The sequence below is a fragment of the Hermetia illucens genome, chromosome 3 (assembly GCF_905115235.1).
Source record: "Hermetia illucens chromosome 3, iHerIll2.2.curated.20191125, whole genome shotgun sequence".
Lineage (NCBI taxonomy): Eukaryota > Metazoa > Arthropoda > Insecta > Diptera > Stratiomyidae > Hermetia > Hermetia illucens.
Window position 1 is genome coordinate 123,365,456 of NC_051851.1, and position 18,836 is coordinate 123,384,291.

General features: G+C 39.6%; 1 protein-coding gene across 1 annotated transcript in view; it reads left to right on the forward strand.

The window, feature by feature from the left end:
• Window positions 1-18,836, forward strand: part of LOC119651918 (protein rolling stone) — a 122,059-nt gene that overhangs the window by 78,260 nt on the left and 24,963 nt on the right. Inside the window, exon 2 of the mRNA XM_038055746.1 lies at window positions 3,957-4,028. The gene's annotated coding sequence lies outside the window, so the exon portion shown is untranslated. The remainder of the gene's footprint in view (window positions 1-3,956; window positions 4,029-18,836) is intronic.

Here is an 18,836-nt window from a genome sequence, read left to right on the forward strand (position 1 = left end):
GAAGCTACTTTTGTTGCATGTATTTAAAGATTCAAAAAATTCGGAAATTATGTTTCGATTAACAATGCAATGCAACTTCATTACACATAAATTATAATCAGTCCAGCCAGTCTGATAGATTTTTTTTAGAAATTAAAATCACTGCCAAAATACACTAAACCATCAGTTTGCCATAATTTTGTCATTCAGACTGACGCCTGACTGATGAAATACTGATCGTCTAAGGTCAGCCTACAAATTTGGTAATAATATTGGGATTTCGACCAAACTTATAGGTTATAGTATATAATTATAATATAATAGGTCAAATTTGTTGATTTTTAACAAATTTACTACAATTAAAATGTTCAATATCATTATCACCTAAAGTGAATAGTCTTGTATAATATAATATATGCATATACATTAGGAACTAGGAACAAATGGAACTAATGTCCACCCAAATAATTTTACATAATAATAATAACATTTTTAAGGGAAGTCGCAGTGCGTTCTAAAGGAACTTTTGTGCCCTTTTACCGATTATAGTACACCTATAAACTAGTGTCCGGATGGCTCAAATGGTTAGAACGCTGGGCTGCCGTAGCGGATGTTCGCGGTTCAAATCTTACTGGTGGCAGAGTGATCTGCTATCGTGACTGGATGTTGGACACCAGTCAACTCAACTGTGAATGAGTACCTGAGTCAAATCAGGGTAGTAATAATCTCGGGCGAGCGCAATGCTGTACTGTGGTGTACCATTACAATCTTAAATGAAGTGCTCTAACACACTTCAAGACCCTAATCCAATATGGATTGTTGTGCCAACGATTATTATTCCGAATTATCACAATCTCGGTAGATGCCGAATTTTACCTAATACTAGGCTCGGACGATCCTACCTACTTAAAAACTAAAGGGGCGCTGCTGGTGGTGGCCGGTGGTAGGTCAGTGGGAGAATCCGTCGAGTACTCCCCGCAACATCGAGCACGTATGCAGAATGGTGTACTTCTGCATAGTTTGAAACAGGCTGTGCGAAAGTACCAGGACATCAAGGGAAGCCGTGAGGGATTTAGGTACAATACCTGTAGCTGACAATATTATAAACTATAGCAAGTCGTTTTAACCTATAACCGACAGAAATTTTTTATGCTCCTTACTTCCAAGTATTTTAACCTGGCATCTGGTATTAAATATTCTGCCAGGTGCCTGAACCTAGTTTGCCAACATGCCGGACACTGTCCCAGAATATGTGTGGAGGTTTCATCACTCTCCGCATAGAAGTGTATTCCTGGCTTTCTCAGGTGATAGTTTAGCTTGCAATGACCAGTGAGTATTCCCACTATGATACGGAGGCTCTTTTGGTGAGTTTTAAACAATCCTTTCAGCGTCTGGGTTCGTATTGCTCATGAGCACCGTAGACTTTTCCATTCCTGTTAAGCTCTTCCAGTACAGTTCCCTCAGCCGTTCCTCATTTTTAAGGTAGTATCCATTTCCGATTTCACAGCATGGCTCTAGTCCGTTTGGTGAGGTTGCTGTTCCTTTCCTATCCATGCAGCGGACGAGCCTCATGACTTTCTAGCCTAGAAACTAGAAGCCAAAGTTTCCAGACCTTATTGAGCGAACCGAACGTGTTCCGTCTCTCAAGACATTCCCATATCAGATTGGAATTAATAGCCGGCTAGCTGTCGATTAGAATAGCAATGTTCTGCCCCCTATAGTTCCTTTGGATGTTGAAGAAGGCACATTTGTCTACGGCATATATTTTCGCTTGAAATTTGCTAGTTTGCTTACCCATTATTTCAAAGTATGTTTTCAATGGACCAATGACCTGGACGCCTGCCTTATTGTAAAGGTTTGATCAACGTATCAAGTAATTAGTTGCTGGTTTAATCCATACGCCAACGCCACGCTCTCCTAGTTTGGTTTGCTGCTCCAACGTGTTTCAAATCTCTTATCGAAATGAAACCTCATTGTCATGTATCAGTAATTCAGAATGCCGCCTAGAAACAATACCAATTTTCCTTCGATATTGCCAGCTCCCCGCCTTATTGTATCTGCATGTGCAAATAGAGAGGAGTCAATCCCAGAACGACTTTTAGGGATGCCGTTGACCAGGTTTTCATTACCCCATTTATACATGACGGAAAGCAGTCTTTGAAGTATGGCTGTTGTGCTGAATTCGGTTCAATTTGCTCAGATTACCGCCCCATAGATAATCATTAGCCTTACCATTTCAGTGTATATCCATTGCAACGTTTTCGGTGTGGATCCCCATTTTTTCCTTCCTATGGAACTGGAAGTCATCAGAGCCGACATATGTCTTGCAGAGTAGTTTTTGGTCTAGAGTGATTCCCAAACATTAATCTAATGGCTCTCAGGTGATCAGGTTTGTGCTTCCTAGTGAATGGTACTATGGTAGCATTGATGTTATTTGGCACTGGTGGTTCGTAGTTCACCTTGGATTCTGTCACATAGGGTATCCTCATATTTCGGTTGACCGTCCTGTCCGGTAAGAGTGCTGATATGGATGTAAGGGATTACGCATTAGAACATTTGTTATATTAGAACTATCTATGATTTCTCCACCGTTTTAAGTACGAACGCAAGATTTAGGATGAAAAGAATTCTTTTTATTCGCTTTTGGAATAAACACCATTCTTGCCCGTCTCCGTGCTCTTTGTATATATTCCAAGACTCTGCTTCTCCTTACTACTCTTAGGAGAGATCCCAAGATGATTTTTGGATTAGTGCTGGGAAAATGCCATCTACTCCGAAGGATTTCAGTGGTCAAAAGGTTTCCACTGCCTATCTAACTCTAGCTTCCGAGCAGCGCTTTCGCTAGTTTTCAATTCACCTTTATCCTTCTGCCCGTTGTGGTCGTCTCAGGTAGAATGGTATTGTTTTCCGCCGTGGTGTAGCACCACGCGAAATGAGGGCATGCTGCCACTAAGGTGTCTTGTGTAGAAGTCCCAGTCTGTTCTCTTGTGATTGCTTATTATTCTATCTACTTCCGGGTAGCCCTCAATTTGGAATCCGACATGCTCCAATTTTTTACCAATCTACTCATCAGAGTGTTCTCTAGATTTATGTTTAGAAGGTCTTGCCTAGTGCTGGTCACGAATGTTGGCGTATTCGCTACGTTATGTATTTCTAATTTATTATTGAGGATGAATCACCTCTTCGGTTAATGTCGCTGTTTCCTCAGACCTCAGGGTTGGGTGTTGGCAGCGGAAGGGCAATTTTACATAAGAAATACACAAAAGCTTCCATAAATAAAGCGGCTAGCTTTTGATTTTCGACATATTATTTTATTAATTTTTGTGTTACCATACTCGTTGCCATACTCGAACTGGTTGACCGCCTACCTTTCCCTCTTTCGATGTTTGTGTTTGTTTTGTGCAGTTCCGTTGCTGTAGGCATATCCCTTGCACAGCATTAGGTGTGATAACAATAAAACTTAAATACGATCTCATTGAAAACTGAGATTATGTGGATACCCTATACTTCAGAGAGAACTGATCAGAAGAAATACAAAGCAAGCTATGAAATACTTTAAAGATACATTCTAAAGGACAGTTCAGGCTCGTTTTAATAAAATTTTTGTTATTTGGACATCTTATGCGGGTTTTCAGTAGCTATACTTTGAAATTTGATTGCGTGCATAAATAAGCGGACACTCACTTATATTTAATTATATTCCTGGAGTTTTTGAGTTTATGCTATAAAATGTGAAGGCTCATTACTAACCCAATGATAATTTAGTGAATTGTATCTGTATACAAGACTAAAATTTATCCCTCGGAATTTCCCCGAATCCAAGAACATATTACTAAAAAACTTCCTTAGGCCGATAGAAATGGAAAATGAGGGCGGCGTAATTATCAGTTAAAACCATTCCTTTTCTACCATTTCTTAGTTATTATGTTTTCTGTTTTACAATTTAACCTCAATCAGTAATTTATGTTTTATTTCAGATGTACCTTCAATCGCCTCATAATTGGATATTGCACGTGTAATGCTCGCACTTTCTTCGTCCAGACAAGAAGGTAACATTTTCTTCTATATATGCATATTTTCTTCCATTGTAGTCGAGGATTAAGAACCAGGAATGGAAGGGTGAAGACATTGTTAAGTACTTTCCCATTTCCTACGCAATTTGACAATATCCTCAAAAATCTCCAGAGAGGAGTAAAATTCGGAGTAACATATGCATAAAGAATAGGTATGGGTAAAACATATGAATGGTTTGGGAAACCACATCATTAAGATGAGATCGTAAACGTTGTTGTATTCTCAATCAGATATCCTCAAGTTCAGGTTTAGGAACCGTCATTGGGAACAGTTTATAGAGCTTTAACTTGTAAAAACATAATTTTTGTTAAAAGTAGGAACTTTTATATTATAGCACCTGTTCAGGTGGAGTACTTTCTGATTTCGGTTCAGTTTAAGTCGAAGCTGGCATCATCTATCATCTAATTACAGATCCCTTCCTTTTGTGGTTTTTCTGCGATAAAGGAAAAATGTACTTCACGTTGTATATCTCATCTGCAAAGATATCAATCAATTCCCAATATGACGAACGTCCTAAAAGCACTGTAAACTGCACCGTCTTCCCCAAAATGGGTCTGCATAGAGCAAGATCGAACTCACTACCCTAGCTATAAGCAGCCTAATAATATTCCGTGGCCCTCCTCAGCCCGGTGTCATCCTTGTCGGTATACTGTATCTAGCTTTTATTCTAAATATCTACCGACAATAGCAGCTATATTTATTTTTTATTTACTTTTACCAGACCACAGAACTGAATACCAAAAGTTTAAGATTTTTATAACACCCTGTCTTCTGGGATACTACTCGGCAGCTATGAAACTTTACACCCAACAGTACTCTGCGTAAGCTCTAAAAGTAAACCTTTCCCACCGTGCATATCGTGTGTCAAGCCATTAGTGAATGCCTTCGCAAAGTGTCTAAACATGAGGCATTTCGAGCATTTTACTGAGATCTGTTCTCTTAAACGGGAGATTACCGATTTGATCCGAACTTTTCCGGCAGCCAACAACTTCTGCGCTGGCTCCACTGGTAACAGTATTGTGGGCGTTTCCAGTATTGCCATATACTTACCTCAAACTCATAATAGATTCCTACACAATTTGCTCCAATTTGAAGGGTTCTTTTAAGCAATGCAGACTTCTCATTTCGATGTCTTCTCATCGCATACATTGCAATGTACAGTGGCGAAAGAAAACATGCTCAAAGTTTTTAAAGATATTTTCCGTTGAAAAACGAATGTAGTTTTAATCTTTATGTGATATGTTAAATATCATTTTGTGCAATAGCATATCTTAAATGGAACCAGATGGGTAATTTCACTTTTTGAAAAAAGTTGTCATAAAAAAAATCTTCTCAACGTACTTTTTCCAATTTATGGTTCATTTATTGGAAAAAAACTTGCTCAAAGTAATTTTCTTAATTTATTATTGATTTATTGTTAGAAAACATCGTTATCGTTAAAGTGGTACAATGTTCTTGTCAGAGAGTAGTTGCTAAGGAACTCAGCATCTCGCAGTCCGATTCCGTAATATGAACCTCGTTGCAAGAAAGATGGGTAGTGGATATCAACGGAGATCCAGAACCATCTACATGTCCGTAACGGCAGATACGGCTAGAATTATTTTTCGGTTGGCAATGAAGTTTTGTTTTTCTATGACACCAGTATACCTAGCATTCCTTTGAATTCTAGTGGAGCATAGTAACTATGTATGTAGATGCCATGTATTTTTGCCCTGACGAATCCAGCTTCCGGAAACTTTATCACTACTTGAATAGCTTGATTTCCACATACCCAAATTGTTGCCTCGCTAGTTACATCAATAGTCCAGGCATCACTCTCACTTTTGCGATAAGGCTCGCTGATTATGGCAGCGTCGATTCCCTTCTCATAGACCGTCTCCCAGAGTAGGTCTTGCGCTGCCTGGCAGTTGTTGAGGTTACTTTGTATCAATCTCATTTCTTTTCTGCATCCAAGGCTCTCCTAAACACTGGATATCTACTGCTGCCTACAACATGCCAGCAGTCGCCACTCTTTTTCCCCTTGCAAAGCATATATTCATGCTCAGCCTTGCACTCCCTATATGATGAGCTTCTCCCCCCGTTTTCTCATTTTTTTTACCTGTCACAGTCACCGGTGCATTTCGGCGCTATGTGGCCAAATCAAGGCATCTTAAGCAGCATTTGAGAGACACCTGCTCCCTGAGTCGGCAAACAACACAACCTATTTTAATCAGCGTTTGAAGGACACCTGCTCCCTGAGTCGCCAAACAACATAACCTATTTTTACTTTATCAGCTCACAGCGGTTTGAATGCTGCTTCCGCTGCGTAAGCTTATAGTTGCCATGTGCCTCCGTATGCCTTCCTCAGTCGTCTGCTTGCAGAACCTTGCAAACGAAGTGATCCGAACTGCTTTGCAAAGACCTCGCAGATATCCTCCTTAGTCGTGATTTCATTAATGTCTTTACATTGTATCACAATCTCCTGCTTTCTGGCCAGTACTTGGGTCTCTTCCCCTAAGAACTCCTCCACCTTGTCTAGTAAATTATCAGCTATTTTTCCCGGAGACTTTTTCAGCTCCCGCATTAAATCTCCTTTTTGGGAGCGTCTGATTCGGCTGACGCTTTCTCCAAGGTCCATCAGCTGCGGATTGGATTTGACCTTCTTGAGGATATCGGCATATGTCATATTCCCTTTTTTCGGGATTATAATCAATTCGGGCTGTATTTTTCTTGTACGTGGCGGACTTTAATTCCGCCAACCGTGGTCCATGCTGTTTGTCTGTCGGTCTGTCACACGCATTTTTCTCAGAAATGGCTATACCGATTTAAACAAAATTTTCTGAGGAGGTGGGTACTGTGAACGCTCACACATGCTGTAAGTTACATGCTTTTACGTTGAAACTAAGGGGAGCCCTCATATATGCAAAAGGGGGTGCAACATTTTTTTCACCGATTATAGTCATGTTGGGTATCAAATGAAAGGCCTCCATGAGTACTTTTCGAAGCCGGTCTCGATATCGATATCTGCTCAAATTAAGTTGATAATAGTATATTATTATACTTTTGGGCAAATTGACTGGAAAACCCCTCAAGTTTATCCTAGAGTTACAAAAATGTGCAATAATACAAATCGATATCGCCAAGTTTGATCAAAACCGTACTTTTACTAATAGAGTTACAGTACGTCAAAGTTGTCGTTTCCGTGAAAATCTACTGCAGCCCAAAGTACCAAATATCAATATCACGTTAAGGTAAGTAGTTTGACATGCTAAATATACACATACATTACGGACTACAAACAAATGGGATAGTTCTGCACTTAAATATACTTACATCAGAAACAAAGAAAATATTTCATACCTTAAGCATCTAGTTTCCGGTTTCCCGATTTGTTACCTCTCAAGCGCCTGCTGATTCCCTAGAGGACCCCTCATTTTTCCGTTCTTTTTTTTATGTCATAATTCAATCGTCCTTTAATATATATGGACTGGATGACTCTTATCATATGCTTAATGGCTTAATGGTTCATGTTGTGTTTATCCTTGACAAACCCAAACAGCTCAGCTATTGTTGTCCCACACTGAGTGAAAGGTAATTCCTCCGGATTGGAGCTCTATTCTCTATGAGTCTCGGCAGGTTATTTCTTTTATTCAAGTTTTCACCTTTGGCATTCATTGGAAGCTAACACCGTAAAAGATTAGTTGCAGATCTTTTAAGGTATTGGCATTGATCTCTGGGTTGACGAGAATGGGAGTTTCCCTTGGTTCTACAGCACCTCCTTCTATTGCTCCTTCTCCAAATATAGTCACCTGTAGCATTAGATGCCTCAGTGGCTAAATTATTCACCCGCCTTTTCATACCAAAAGCCCGCCGGTGCTAGGGCTCTACTTCGTCCTTCGGCCTCCATGCCTCCGGAGGTCACGCCTGGTGGGAGATCTGACAACTCTTCACATACCTTTTTGTCCATCTGTCTGTCTGTTACACGCATTGTTCTCAGAAATAATTTCATCAATTGACACGGAATTGTGTAAAGAATTTGGAACTGCGTATGCGATGAGTCATCTCTTTCAACGGTTTCCGTTTACTTCACGAAGCAACTCCTATTTTCATGAAGGGGGAAAACGGAGGTTAGTAAGTGGTCACGTATTTAAAAGAGGCATTCTCATAGTATACCTAAGATAAAAATTTGAAAAACACCACCAATCTGGTATCTGCTGAAATAAAGTTAATAATAAAATATCGTTACCTTTTTGGAAACCGCTCTTAAGTGGGGAAATCGTATAATAACGACTTTTTTCAGGCACTTTTTTTTGAGGTTTTTAGTATGAAGAATTATTTGGAATTCATGCAAATTCGGACACTATATTAGTCATTGGATATGAAGACATTTATCACACTTAATTTCGATCAAAATACAGTTGCAACAAATACAAATGCACTGGTACGAGGAACTGACGCGCGGTATTTACAAATACTGGGCGACCTTGACCTGTACCCGATTATCGCTGGAATCTACGCCTATAAAATTCAAAGGACCACGACTTTTGCTTTGAAATTTCTGGAGCGTATTCTGGGGTAGGTAATGCAATGCAATTCAATAAAAAAAGTCTATTCTGAAAACCTCCTAATGTTCATCCTAGAATCATAAAAATTTGATAATATGGGTAATGATATAGAACATTATACTGGAAAGTGTGTTGAAAATGCTACTATTATTAATAAAGTCGGAGTAAGTTAAATTCCTTATGCGTGAAATTACAGCATCCTAAGAGATAAACTCAATATCACATTGAAGTGGATATTTGAGCGAACTCAATCCATACAATAGGAGCAATGTACACATGAAACTATCATGCGCCCAATATATTTTTATACAAAAAATCCATAAAACTTTTCACACCTGAAACGCTTAGCTTCCTTGTTTAGGATTTGACTTTAGATTTCATTGTGGCATTTATTAGGTAAGTCATCTCAGCGCAACCGCTTTCATCCAGGTTCATCCTTCACGCTGCGCTTGTCTGGCCTCGGCATGGTAATTACAGTTTGGTTAGTTTGAGATAACCGTTCATCTTTAGGTGGTTAGTCGGGGAGGGGATGGCATTACTCTCTGTTTGATAGAGAATTATGAAGAGCGTTGGATCGTTAATGATAGGCTTTGGTTTGCTGAATACCAATGGCTCGATTCATTTCTTTCTAAAAAAGACATTATCGAGTCATTTGCTGTTTCAAATCCTTCAAATTGTGTAAATCCGAATCATTCGATTGTTTATATTATTTCGGATGGCAAGTTCTATGTTATGTCATATCATTAGTAAGTTTGTGCTTTCGCTTTAGCTCAGTTTGGCATTTCATATCAACATGACTAAGCATTTTAATTTTGAGATTAGTAGGTGGAGAGAGGACGAGTGCTTCAGCTCCATATCGGGTGGTTTTAAGGGATGCTAAGCTAAAATCTCTTAGAATGTTTTGGATGATTTTCACCTAAAAAACTACATATGTATGTGCGTTACCATTACCAGTTGGCTTCCAACATACTGCCATACTTTTCTCCATAATTCCGTATTGCCAGATGAAGGTATGTACATATTTTCATATCAGTAACGTCACATCAACTCCATCGTCCTTGAATTTCCTATGGTCAAGAGAGCTCGTACAACTTCGAAGACGTAGTTGTTAAAAATCTGATTCTAACTTATTTGTTCTCATAATTATAAATAAGAAATTTCAATTTCGATGCTCAAAACGAAAGTAAGTACACAACCATTTTGAATCCTTGAATCTTCCCTTTATCACTACTAAGTGGATCTATTCTACAAAGAAAAATGTCAACCCTTGAAGTTTATCACAAAAACTATCCCTTCTTCAAAGGGAATGAATCTGTCCCAGAATGATTTATCATCTCTGCAAGCAGCCCAAAGTATTCTCCCCAAAGTGAAGATGATGGTGAGCACCTCCTTTCTCGAAAATTAAATTGCTCTTGAAGAAAGTTGAATTCTGTAAATGACATTTTAAAGGGCCAGAGAAATTGTCTTATGAAACGTGAAGGATGATAGTGGTCTATTTCTGTACTGAGAAAGCACTGCTCTATTTCAAATGTATTTTTTCCTTTTGCTGTTGACGCCAGTAGTGAAATTCACTTCCGTTATTATGATTCAGTCGCGAAGTAATCCTCGTAATGTAAGAGAACATTTCCAGGGGCACATAATTAAAATGAAATACGATTCCCTTCGAGTGATAGTTTTGCGTCCAAACTTACCGACAGCAAGGATATAAACAAGTACTGAGTGGATACTCTTAGTATAGTTTTGGATCCAATTACCGGACGCCGCTTCAATTTTCATAAATTATGATAATCTTCACACCAGCAAAGTAACTAACGATGGCAATCGATCCGTCTTTCGTCCTTGAATGGGGAGATTACCAGATGACAATGGTCTCGATGATTGTTATTACACGGCAGTTACAGTTTTCATTTATTACTATGTCATTAACCAATTTGAATAAGTTCCACTTCTTCTCCATTTAAAAGGGGAGCATATAGAACGTCCAACCATCCTGTTGTTAAGTTATTGATTCAAGTTCATTAACGCATATTTTATGGCGACGATATAGCTTTTAGGTTCTTAATTGGGAATGTCCACTCCAAGAGAACGACATATTTGTAATCAGTACCCATATGCTCCCTAAATAACCAATGTGGCCGCTTCAAATAGACTAATGATGATGACATTGAAATTTGCATAACTGTTAGCTCCCAAGGATCGCTTCAATATTTGCCCCAATCTAGATGACTCAAATGATAAAATTTTCACCATATCCTAAATCACTATTGTAATTGTAATTTAGTAGACTTTCGTTGGAAGCCACCAACTTACATAACGTCCCATCAATACTAATTCCGCAAACAGATAGCACAGATTACAATGATAAGCCCTGGGATACGAACCGAAATGTCAGGACTTCATTCACAATTTAGCTCAAACAACGTGTATAGCTGGGCACATGTGCCGCTCCCAAACATTCTCCCTCTATGTTGTATAATGGGGGGTTCAATTTCACGTTTCGCCATGGAGGTTACGATTTGATTGCAACGAAAGCCAAATTGGGGACAGGGTGTCTGGAAAAGTTTTATCGACTATCACGTACACGCCCCCACCCAATAAAGTGTCGCTTATGTCAGGCAAAGACCCGTTGAAACATTCGTCCTCCCTGAATGCATGCCTACACAGTTGACATTGCACCCAACCCACGTATGTAATTATTATGGCCCGGGAATTTCTTCCTGTTTGGCAAGGAAAGAGCAATCTGAATTGTGCATGTTTGAAGTTCTGAGAAAGGACACAATTACTTGCACATATGCGCAAACAAGGATCCTTTGCACTTTTATTTTACCTAACATGACAACTGTATTTGAAACATGCTATCAATTTATGAACACGAAAACTTGGAAGATTGTATGCAAAACAGCTTCGGATGGGTATCACGTATCGTTTTCCATCTAGGCCAAATAAACTCTGGGAAAAGTGAAGCAGCTGCATCTAACCCACCTAGCTGATAATAGCACGCCTAATAGCGCAGGCAATCCAGAGAAAATCTATTGGATGCAGCAGAAAAGAGAGAGACATTGGCTGGATTTTCTTAAACGATGTGAAGATGTAGCAAGGACTCGAAGCTACATGGCTGCTCCTCTGGAAATCGGAATTTGATAAAGTTTAGTGTGAATCGCAGAACTAGTAAGCAATTTATATTGAACAGGAAATTTACGACAAGGATCCAAGCATGTCTGCTTGCTACTTTTATTTATTTTGCGTCATGAATATTTCGAAACGAGTTTATAGCTAAACTGGGGTTAAAAAGTGAAAACGCTGTTTCTAGCTTGTTTCAATTTATTTTCGTTTATTCCCATCTCTTGTTCAATATTAATTTAAAGCTAACGGAATTGAACCGTAAACTTCAGTTTCATTGTCTTATTTCATGGATGACATTATATTTCCTGATTCTCTAAATTCTAAAGCATTCTCTCCAATTTCTATTGCGGATTTAGTGGTATCCCTGCTTTAACTCACACTATTTGTACTTGAAATTGGTTCTCAAATCGAATCTCCTCTTCCTTCTTTCACACAGAAAGTGAAATTGTTAATAACATCTAATGGGCTGCATTGTTGAAGATGGGTAGAGTAGGGTTGCCTAGATTGGGAACGAAAGAAAAGCATGGGAAGGTTCGGAATATTCTCGATGGGCCGAGATTTTTCTCTCGGAATAGAATCTTCAGCAAAATTAGAATAGTTTTACGATTTCAGCGGGGAAACGGATAAATTTCACGTCACTGGCCCGGACCCTGTCTCCCCCCTAAGCCAGAATGACCATCCCGTCATTCACAATGGCAAACCTATCCCAAAAGCAGAACAACTTGGGAAACCTGAAGCTGGACAGGTATTAAAGGTTTTATGTATTTCTTTTACAAAAACATTTGAGTATGAATTTGCCCCATTAGTATTCACTTTCGAGTGATATTGACATTCAAAATCTTGAATTTCCACGGAAGTGACAAGTTCAACCTATTATAACTCTGTTATTAATAGTGTGATTTCCACCAAACTCTATATTATAGCCTATACTGCTGGTACTAGGATAACTTTAAGGGGGGTTCTGCAGCCAATTATTGAAAATTATAGTAATATAATATTATTAACTTTATATGAAGGAATTGGTATGGAAGGTATTCGGAGCCTAGCCACCATATAGTGGCAGCCTCTCGATTCTTTTCAGATTTCGGTGGGGCAACTAAGACCAGCTTCGAAAAGCGCTAGTCTAGACCTTTCGTTTGATACCACACATGACTATATTTGGTGAAAAAAGAGGGCCTCTCTTTTAGCATGCATGGGCACCTCCTCAATGTAAAAGGATGTAATTCACTGCATGCGTGAGCGTCCACAGTTCCCACCTTTCCACCAAATTTGCTGTCAATGGCTGCTACAGTTTCCGAGAAAAATGCGTGTGACGGACATACAGACAGGCAGACAGTAAACCGATTTTACATAAAACCTTAAAAGGCGGCGGAACTTGATTGTGCATGACTAGCAGCGCATAAGTGGAGTTTCTTTGATGTGTATTCTCAGTAGGCTCAGCAAACTCTGGAATATGTGGTCTTTGTCATAAAAAGCTGTGTCACCCGGTTCCACTGGGAAGCCATATTGACGAATCTTGTTGATATGGGTGATGCCACATATAGTGGAGTGTCTACTAGTCCATTTGGAATTCGTGGCACAAACGTTGGTCCAAAATATAAAAAAAAAATCGAATAAAGATTTGACCATGTGTGAGGCCAAAAAGCTCATGAATTTACTAAACCGCAATTGAAGCATCATCATTCTATACTCTTAAAGGTTGGGGTGCAATCCCGACGTCAGTCCCAACGTTTTAGGAGTATAGTATTTCGTTTAAGTCTATAACCGACATGAACTTTATTATATTACCTACTTCCAAGTGTATCAACTTTGCATCTGGTATTTAGTATTCTCCCCAGGGCCTCAAAACATGTTCTTCGGAGGATTCTTCTCTCGAACGCTGCCAAGAGTTCGCATTTTATTTTGGCTAAAAACCCCAGTCTCCGCGGAATAAATAAGGACTGGCAGGATCATAGTCTTGTATAGAAACAGATTTGACCCTATGGTGAGACGTTTCGAGCGAAACAATTTTTGTAGACTGAAATAGGCTCTTTTGGCTCCCAATAACCGTGCGCGGATTTCATTATCATAGCTGTTGTCGGTTGTGATTTTCGACTCCAGATTGGAGAAATTATCAACGGTCTCAAAGTTGTAGTCTCCTGTCTTTATTATTTTCGTTTGACCAGTGCGATTGGATTTTGTTCGTTTTTTAGTTTTTAGCGCTGACATTGCCATCATGTACATCGTCTTGCCTTCATTAATGTGCAGCCCGAGATCTCGCGCCGCCTGCTCCATATGGTTGAAGGTAGATTGCACATCTCGGGTTATTCTTCCAATAATGCCAATATCGAAAAGGAGGTTAAAGAGGACGCATGACAAGGCATCCCCTTGTCTTAGATCGTCGTTGATGTTGAATGGTCTCGAGAGTGATCACATTAGTCAGGGTCAGCCTAGTCAATCTTATCAATTTCGTCGGGATTCCGAATTCTCTCATGGCCATGTACAAATTTAGTTATGCTGTCATAGGCAGCCTGGAAGTCGATGAAAATATGGTGCCATTGATGGCCATATATTTTTCCATCGCTTGTCGGAGAGAGAAAATCTGATCTGTTGCTGTTTTGCCTGGAGTGAAGCCTGTTTGGTATGGGCCGATGATGTTCTGGCCGTATTGGGATATCCGGCCTAGCAATATAGCGGAGAATATCTTATAGATGGTACTCAACAATGTGATACCTTTATAATTGTTGCGCTGTGTGATATCTCCCTTTTTATGTATGGGACAGATAATGCCTCGTTGCTAGTCGTTAGGTATTGATTCACTATCCCACACCTTGGGCACAAGTTGATGAACCGAATGGTATAATTGGTCGCGTCCATAATTGACCAATTCGGGTGTAATTCCATCGGTTTCTGGCGACTTATGATTTTTAAGCCGGTAAATTGCACGGGCTGTTTTTTCCATGTTTGGTGTTGACAGTATTTATCCGTAATCTTCAATTGACGGGACTTCCCGCTCGCCGATATTTTTGTTCCTCAGCATTTCATCAAAATACTCGCTCCAATATGCCCATTCTGTCGGAAATTAGATTTCCCTCTTTGCTTCGGCAGGATGAGCATCGAAGTGTATAAGGCTTCATCCTGCTGACTTGTTGATAAAACTTCTGCGCCTGATGCGGTTGCTCCCTGTACTTTTCGAATTCACAGATCTGTTGGTTCTCCCAGGCTTCCTTTTTCCGTCTGTGAAGACGCTTCTCTGCTCGACGGAATTCATGCTAAGTACCTACGTGTGCCCGCATTCTTTAAGAATGCAACATTACTCGGTATGCAGCGGTAACCAGCTGTTTCGACTTTTCTTGCGGCTGGGACCAAGTATGCTTGTGGCCTTGTCAATGAAGATCATTTGTGGATGATTCATCTCCAGGAACTCTGTTGACTGCAGTCATCCATTCTTCCTTATAGGTGTTACGGACAGCTATATGAAATGAAAGCCGGTCTTAGTTTTGACATTTGTTGGAGGTCGAAAGTGTCACTTCTTTCGTGGACCGATTTTCAGAAACCACCCAACCGAAAAATCTGAAAAAAATCGTGAGGCTTCCACTATTTGGTGCCTGGGCTCCGAGATACCCTCCATACCAATATCTCTTCAAATAAAGTTAATAATAGTGTAAAACCATAATTAGTAACTGGCTGTGAAACCCCGCTTAAGTTCATTAGGAAATGCAGTAATGTAGGCTTTAACATAGAGCATCATACTACCAAGTTTGGTTGAAATCGCACTATTACTAACCTACCCAACCTGAAGGACCAGTTAGTACATTTTGTCCCGTTTTTAGGCGCGGGAGACTCGCCTTCATCCTTCTCCGTCTGTAGTTTTTCATAAAGAAAGAACTCCCCGAGATCGTCACGTGGAGGTGGAGATAGTAGGGTTTGGTAGTAGAGTTGTTGGTGTTCGTTCAGCAGCCGTTTCCCAGGTTTTATGCTCCATCGTGGGTACCAATCCACGTTTCGCCCTGGGACCTATACTATCCTTTGACCGCCAAAATTATTTAAGAAACTTTAATTTTCCTTCTTAGTGCATTTCCACAGCACTGTATATTCCATATTTATTGATCTTTCTAATTATCTTTGTCGGGGTTCTTCCTTCTTGGATAGGCTTCATTAATTCGACTTAATTTACTCAAGAAGTTGGAGTTAGTTTTCTTGTACATCAACCACTTCGTACCCCTTAATACAAATATCTTCAAAACTGAAAGACCCAGAACCTATTTAAATTGTTCCACCCAAAGTTAATGAGATATGCATACATATGTACATGCTGCCTCTCATCTTATGTAGCCCTTTCAGATTATATGAAATAATTATTTCATAGGAAGCGTCACAAGGAACAAAATTTGTCAAATAACCATTGAAGTGAGCATAAATGGAATGTATATGTACACATGAGTATGTTTACATATGCGTGAAACAGTCATTCGCTTTTATGATTACTGCGTGCAATAAAGACAACGTATTAGAATATCACGTGTATTTTTAACAGCTATATTTTGGCAAGTACTTCCAAAGTAATTTAGTTTTTCCATATATAGATTTACATGTAAAAGTACAATGTCCTTACTTTCGAACATGAATGGAAATGTGACTAGAAATGTTATGGTAGTCCTTGGTAGGAAGCGATTCCAAATAATATAGTGGGCATCAGACTGAAGTTTTCCAAAGTTCTTTCGAAAGTATATTCATATATGTATTTGGGAATATTTTTTTTGGTGACAATATTTTGATACTTCTATAGATAACATCAAGTAATCATAAATTCATCTATAAATCACCATAGTAGGCCCTAGCGAAGTCAAATGATAGAAGGCACTTGCGGATGCAAAACTTGTAGGCTTATCTGACTTTTGGCCGAAAAATTAAAGATGAATGGGAAGCATAAATTTTTATCCGTGCTATCAAATCAGTTATATCTGAAATGACAGCAAGTATAGAGACACATACACTTGTTTATGACAACAATTCTACCATATGGCAAATTCCTCTTTGGAATCTGTGGAGAAAATCTGAAGGTTTTTCTATATAATTTGTGACTTCCATTCAAAAGACGATGAGACTTTGAACTCGTAACTGTTTCTAGGTCGAAAACGGTCATGGAACTCGAGTGCATTGACATCTTATTAGAAATACAAGATGAGATGAAGTAATAAATTTACTTATCTTGATATTTTCCATTGTTGCTCAGAATATAGCCTGAGGGATTTGTAAAAGAGAAAAGATGTCTTCCTCGGAGGACTCCTCAGTTCTTTGTTGTTGGGAAACACTGTTTTGATCTGTGGCAATGTAGCAAACTGCCAGGGAACGTTGCGAAATATAATACATATATATATTTACAATATACATTTTTGGAACGAATTGAAACGGCGAATTTTACCATACCAGGTGTTGTTGAACTTGTGAGGCCATTGACGATATCATTTCAAGCAATGGATAAGAGTTATCTAAGGAATTCAGGATTATTGTGAAAATTTTCACTTCCCGAGGAAAAAAGCAATATTTTTGCATACTGCAGAAAGCAAGTGGTGGTAATGGGCCACAGGCGACAACATACATGTCTCTTGATATTGTGATTAATATTGGGACACAGGTGAAACTTTCAACTCCATCCTCGAAAGGGTTTTTGGAGGGGAAGGGGAAGGACCCCCTCTTCAAAACTGATGAAAATACCCCCACCCCTTTAAAAAGTTACGGGCCCTGAACGTAGGGTTTTTTATATCATCATGATCAAGTTTGAATTTGCAACCCTGCCATTAGGGAGAGACGATGTCTAGGATATATAGAAAAAGAGGAGGATGCCCCTTTTTAATCCCGTCAAAGAATTGCGCTCCTCCCCCCCACTTGAACAGAAATGGCGCCTCAAATGAGGTGTGTTTTGATATCGGCAAAGTTAGATTTGCCAATCCCATGCCGTAGAGGAATAATAAGAAATATAGCACTCTTCTTCTTTTTCTTCAGCCTTTTAAATCCCCATCCAACGTATCAAGCCACCGTTGTTTAGGCCGGCCTTTTGGTCTTTTACCATCGACTTCGATGTTCAGACCAATCTTGACAAGTGAATTCTCGTTAGCACGAATTGCGTGACCATACCGTCGAAGGCGCCTCTCTCGCAACTTTTCCACGATCGGTGCAACCCCATAACGATCGCGGATATATTTCGGATGTGATGAAAACGTGTCACCACACTAGTCCAACGTAACATCTCCATCTTCATTACCGCAAGACGCCGTTCATTGTCTTTTATAGTTAACCAACACTTAGAAGCATAGAGAGCGACAGGACGGACAACATTGAGATAAATTTTAGATTTGAGACTTTCGTTGATACGTCGATCACAAAGGACAGCAGTTGTGGAATGCCACCTCAGCTTGCGTTAATGCGTGAAGCAATTTCATAACGCAGTTCTCCATTGGCTGATAGCGTTGACCCGAGGTATTTAAATCGCTCAGTTCTGGGCAGATCACTGCCGCTGACAGTGATTGTGCCTGTTTCATGGGGATCGGTCGTCAAAAATTCAGTTTTGTTTAAATTCAATCTGAGACAGTTTTGTATAAGACGATTACTCCATTTTTGGACAAGTTGCTCGTAATCATTTTTGCTATCAGATGCTAGGAAAACATCATCTGCATAAAGCAGTGTGTAGGGCACTGGACGTTGGATATCGCGCGTGACGGTCTCCATAACAAGAACAAAGAGGAGTGGTGAGAGGGCGCTTCCTTGATGAACACCAACAGAGACACGAAGCGGTTTTGATACACCCGCCATACTTCGAACTTTACTTTTCGGATCGTGGTAGAGCAATTGAACCCAGCGCACGAGTTCTTCTGGCACTAAGTGTTGTCGTAAAGCATACCAGATGAGTTCGTGTGGCACACGGTCAAACGCCTTTTCTAGATCCAGAAATGCAATGTAAAGATGATGATGCTTCTCACGGTGTTTCTCCATGAGTAACCGCGCAGCGTGTATTACGTCAGTAGTTCCGCAATTTTTGACAAATCCGGCTTGATTCATGGTTATTTCAACAATTTCGCGAATACGGTTATCAACAATACGTTGAAAAATCTTCATGGTATGGGAAAGTAATCGGAT